Source organism: Girardinichthys multiradiatus, chromosome 13, assembly GCF_021462225.1.
Source record: "Girardinichthys multiradiatus isolate DD_20200921_A chromosome 13, DD_fGirMul_XY1, whole genome shotgun sequence".
NCBI lineage: Eukaryota > Metazoa > Chordata > Actinopteri > Cyprinodontiformes > Goodeidae > Girardinichthys > Girardinichthys multiradiatus.
The window spans coordinates 14,150,915-14,156,914 of NC_061806.1; positions in this window are offsets into that span (position 1 = coordinate 14,150,915).

A 6,000-nucleotide genomic window follows, 5' to 3' on the forward strand; every position below is an offset into this window, starting at 1 on the left:
GTTACATGTAGCAACTATTTTAGATTTTAAAGCTAGGGTCAATGATGATCCTCTGACTTTCCTAGTCAGATGTTTACCTATAGTGGTCATTTGAGTTGATCGCCTTACTTCCATCATCATGAAACTACATATTCATTGTTTGCAAGACCAGCTCCACAGAAAACTTGACGGATGTCAGAAATAATACCATAAGGGTTCTCTGCAACTAGACTGTCAGGCTGAATAGCAATGGACTTGACCCCAAATGAAGGATGGTTTTGGTTGTGGTGGCTGCATCATGCTGTGGGGATGCTTTTCTCCAGCAGGGACAAAGAAGCTGGGCAGAGTTGATGGTATGATTAATACAGGCGATCGTTTCCCTGGATTGCCATGTAACTAAATGCATTACTTTGAGTTGGTTTTTCCCTATAAAATCCCCCTGAACATTGTGGTTCAAATATGACATGACATGAGAAAGTGAAGACGTTTAAGAGCTAGGAATACTGTTGTAATACACTTTATATAGTAAGACGAAGACTCACTATCAAAGTGGAGATGGTGTTTTGTTGTCACTCTGCGGGATATGATGGCCCACCAGAAATCAGAATCCAATCTGTTGGAGAGCGGTATCAGATGAGGATCCAATTTCCTTCCTTTGAGACAGTATGTTATCTTTGGGTGAAAAAAAAAAATCAAAACACTTTTCTCCACCAACAAACAGTGATGACACCCCAGCCAAGATGAGAAGAGGAAGAGAGCTCTGCAATTCTGGAGCAGTAAATCCTAAGGCTTAAAATGTAGCTTCTTCACTCGTGATAAAAACGCTCAAAGCGTCGGCGATGGCCCAGAAGAATTGTGGGAGTTTCTTCTCACTGACGAGCTCTTGACGTAAACAATCTTCCAAATGACACATGAAGTGTTTGGCGACCACACACACAATCTATTTTTTTTTTTTTGTATTCATTCAGGCTATTTGGGTTCTCAGTCTGTGTCCCCTTCCACCAGAGAGGCACCCAGCAATTGTCTCCATTGTCCCTGCCAAGAAAGAGACAATGGGTAGCCTTAACAATGCCTCTTTCGCCCCCCCCCCCCTCAAACGTGCCAAGTAAATGTGTGTTTGTATCTTCTTCTATGGCCTTTTGACATCCCAACGAGAAGGTCACTGACTGAAGGAATTCAAGTCTCTCTGGGAATCATCCTCTGTCTCCTTTCTATTAAACAAGTGTGGTTAGGAAGCGCTCATGCCTGAAAGTGCAGGAACACACCCGCTCACCCCCCCCACACACACACACGGTACACACATATAAGTTTCCTATGACAAGATAACAGGTTTATCTTTTTGAGATGTCTTCTGAATTCAGTCTTATGAAATGTTATGTGGTCTAACTCATCCTCAGAATTAAACTGTCCCTAAACCTGCATCTTTGTGGGGTTTGTTTTAGCAATTTTGAGGCAAATAAGCCAAGATGTTTTAAGTTGCTGCTGAATGTTTCAACCCACAGTTTCTGCACCCTGCAGAGCAACGTTTCTTGTTTTACAACATTGATGGTGCACCCAACAGTTACCATCATTAGCAGGGTGTTTTCAGAAGTGCTCCTGAGCCAATGCTGTTAATTCCACAGCAGGATCAAGTCTTTTTTAATGTAGTGCTTCATCAATGGGGGCTCAAGGATTACCTTTTAATATGCATTCCTCAGGCAAGTCTACAGGAGAACGAAAAGTCATCTTACAAATGCAAAAATCTACTTTCAAAGCAAAAAAATGGTGTTTCTCTCTACTTGGTTTACAGGAGATGCCAACGGTTCAGTGTATGGTTAGCCATCTACATTTCCATTTAACCCTACTGAGTGAATACTTTGTAGAGCCACCTTTGGCTGCAGTTAGGGTTGCATGTCTCTAAAGTTGGAAACTGAGATCTTTATTCTTTTTTCTCTGCAAAATAGCTAAAGCTTGGTCAGACTTGATGGAGTACATTTGTAGAGAGCAATTATTAAGTCTTCTACCAGATTCTCCATTGGATTTAGGGTTGGACTTTGACTGGGACATTTTAACACATAAATATTCCTTCATCTAAACCAAGCTTTTTAAGCCAAGTGACAAAATCGCCAAGTTAAAAGTACTCAGGGGCCATAATAAATTTCTTTCCAATTAAAACCTCAACAAAATTTTATAGTGACTTATTTTCCTTTTAGCTGCTCAGCAATAAATGAAACATGCAACACATTTGTAAACAAAGCAGAAAAGAACACATTAGGTCCAGAAAAGGGTGTCAGAAAATTGCCTCCATAAAAGAAAGGTGTACAGTTTGGTAATTTTTTAGGTGAAAAATGTTCTGTTTTGTTGGTCTATGAAATGGTTTTTGTCTATTTCCAGCAACAAAAACTAGACCCTTCTTGAAAGCCATTGCTGTATTCAGCCAAGTTTAATATGTATGTGTGCTAAGTCTGTTTTGGAGTAAAAGAAAGCAAAAGAAAAAACATGGCTAATAAAAGAAAAATACTATATATTGTACCTAACATGTTTCATTTGAAAAGGTTACATTTTCATTGAAAATTTGATCCTAAAAAATCTGTCCATCTGCTTCAGCTCCATTTGCTGGAAGGCCAAATTGTCACCATTCTTGAACAGCGGTTGGGGGTCACACAAAACTATTCCAAGGGTCACAAATGGCGCCTGGGCCCCACTTTGGACACTGCTGATCAAAACTGTTCCGTTGTATCTCTGGAGGTATGTTTAGGGTTGTTGTCATGCTGGAAGGTGAACAGTGTCGCCCCAATGTCAGCCTTCAAAAGGTTTTCTTCCAGTATTGCCCTGAATTTAGCTCCAGCAATCTTCCATAAATTTTGACCAGCTTCACTGTTTCTGTTGCAGAAAAGCATTCCCACAACATGATGCAGCCACCACCATGTTTTAACTGTGGGGATGGTGTGTTGACTTGTGGTAAACTGCAAATAGGAGATCTACATTTTTTTTCCCCAAAACAAACAAACCTATGAGGCCTTCACAGAGGAGCTGAGGTTAATTTGAACCCATATGGACTCTAGAGTGTTTACTAATTAAACAACTTCTGAAGGCATTTGTTTCCACTGAATTTTATCAGGAGGTGTCAGAATGCCAGTCTTGTTTTTAAGATTCTCATTTGTCAGAAATGTTAAAGACTGTGTAACATTTCACACTACTTGTGTTGCTCTGTCACATAAAATGACATTGATGTTTTTGTTGTAATCTTGCTAAATGTAAGAATAATTAGGAAGTAAAAAGACTTTTCCTGATTCTTGATGGTGAATCTTTAAATAATAATTTATGTTGTAAAGGGATTCAATCTAATCATCCAATAGCCAGATGTCATCAGTGGGGGGTATCTTGTTACATCTGTTTTGCGAGGGATTTCCTGAAACTATTTTTTCGCTAAAACCTTTTGTGGTGAATAGTGAATCCTAAAAGTGGTTTATGAGAGGAAGATCTTTGTTTTGATCACATTTGTCCGTAAGAACAGAGACAGGATAAAAGCAAACAAGGATGCTGCTCACCACAGCTGGAGACTTTTAAAACCAGGTTTTGGAAAGGAGACGCGGGTGGTGGGGGAGAAGTCATCCGACCCCTATGAAAGAATCTCCTGTTGGGCTGTGGTCTCTCATGAGGTCTCCTCATGTCTTGAGGCTCTGTGTGGGCTTCCATTTGTCTGTCCTGGATAGTGACAGATGTCTTCTCATCAGCAGATGATACTGTAACAGAGCAGGAGGGTGATTTAAGACCAGAAGGTATCGAGAAAGGGGGAGTCTGTAAGCGTTGATGAGCTTTATCAGACAAAGTGACATGCAGGGTTGTTTTCTGATTTTCTTTGCATATTTGATGTCTGAGCCTTGTTATGCTCTGTCTGTCATCCTATCATCTTCCAACAAAATTCAGCAGCCTCCATTAGAATGTGTTGCTTGCATTAATACATGGAGATGATCACAGACTGCATGCGTGTTCCCCTCGTGGCAGTAAACCCATCTGTGTTCTGAGAGGATCTGTCCAGTCCAGGCACTTTCTTTCAGAGCAGAGGGAGGGAAGGACAGGGTCACCATCCACCCATATGTTGATTTGTACAGCCTATGTGTGTGAGTCTTCCTTAAAACTTCAGGATGTTTTGTGTATGTTTTTATTCTACTCTGCTTCCATGTATCTGTGAGCATCTTGTGTATCAGTGCATGTTTCTACATTGTGTCTGGCTGTGGTGATGTAGTATCCTCTGGGGAAGTCTTCCCTCAGATCGAGCCTGTCAATCCTTAAGATTGATCAGTCCTGGGCCCCTCCCTTCCTCATTCCAATCCAATTCTCCACATGCTGTCCTCCCACTCCAAGCCCCCTCGGACCCCTCATGATTAATCACTCATTCAGTGAGACAGGTACCACCGACATCATCTAATATGTCCACCGAGCAGTTAATAGAAGACATGAAATAATTTGTGGTTAGCTCAGAGAAAAAAAGATTTTTGGCCAAAAGGATTTTTTAATTGTGAATAAAAGGAAAAACAAAAAGGACTCAAGTGAAGCCCTGCTTTTGGAAATTGCCAATCAAGACATCCTGTGCCAGAGTCTTTCAGATGTAAGCTTCTCACACCAATCCATTGGCTGATCTTTAAAGTATTTTCCTGGGTTTGTTGAACTCAGGGGTCTTCTCACCTGTTATCTGAATTTCTCAAAAGACATCCCTCAAGGCTCCGTATTAAGTTCATCACGTTTTACAACTTACACTAATAATGTGGGTCAGAACGTTCCTTAAGCATCTCCTCATCTTTGTGGGAAAAAACACATTTGGTTATTGACATGCTCACACAGTTGTCCAAGTGCCTTATCATCTTCAGGTTGCATGTGAATGGAAATGGATTGAATTTATCTACCACCTTTCTAATTATACTGCTCACTCAAAGTGATTTAACTCTTAAAACATATTTGCCCAGCCCCACTCATAGACAACTTGGGGTTAAGTGCCGTGCCCAGAGGCACTTCGACATATGGATGGAAGCTGGAACTGAACCAAAACTTTTCTAGTTGTAAAACAAATACTCTTTCCATTAATTTAGGGTTACATTATTATATTTTTAGGTACATCTGCTCCAACTCATGTTGTTTACAAACTAAAAGAAAATCCCCACACTTCTAATCCGATTTTAAATCTTTCAAGAAAAACTGAATGAAATTTCTTTTTAACAGAAGTAAATTATGTGTTTCATTAAACATGAAAATCTACTTATGGCAGCAGCCCTAACTCACAATAAGCTTTGCATGCAGAGCCTCAAATAGATTTACCTTTAGAAAAAAAAATGCTGTAAACAAGGGATACTTTCAATTGTTTATTTTTTATCAATTTACAAAATGCTATTTGAGTGAGCCCAAACATACACCCAAAGTCATTAAGAACTATCTTCAACGTAAAGAAGAACAAGACTTACTGGAGGTGATGGTCTGGCCCCCACAGAGCCCTGATCTCATCATCATGGAGTGTTTCTGGGATTACATGAAGAGACAGAAGGATGTGAGAAAGCCTAAATCCACAGAAGATCTGGGGTTAGTTCTCCTAGTTGTTTGAAACAACCTACCAGCCAAGTTAAAAAAACTGTGTGCAAGTCTACCTAGAAGAATTCATGCTTTTTTGAAGGCAAAAGATGGTCACACCAAATATTGATTTGATTTAGATTTCTCTTTTGTTCATTCACAGCATTTTGTTGATTGATGAAAATAAATGATTAACACTTCCATTTTTGAAAGCATTCCTTCTTTACAGCATTTTTTCACACCTGCCTAAGACTTTTCCACAGTACTGTATATATATATATATATATATATACAGAGGTTGGACAATGAAACTGAAACACCTGTCATTTTAGTGTGGGAGGTTTCATGGCTAAATTGGACCAGCCTGGTAGCCAGTCTTCATTGATTGCACATTGCACCAGTAAGAGCAGAGTGTGAAGGTTCAATTAGCAGGGTAAGAGCACAGTTTTGCTCAAAATATTGAAATGCACACAACATTAT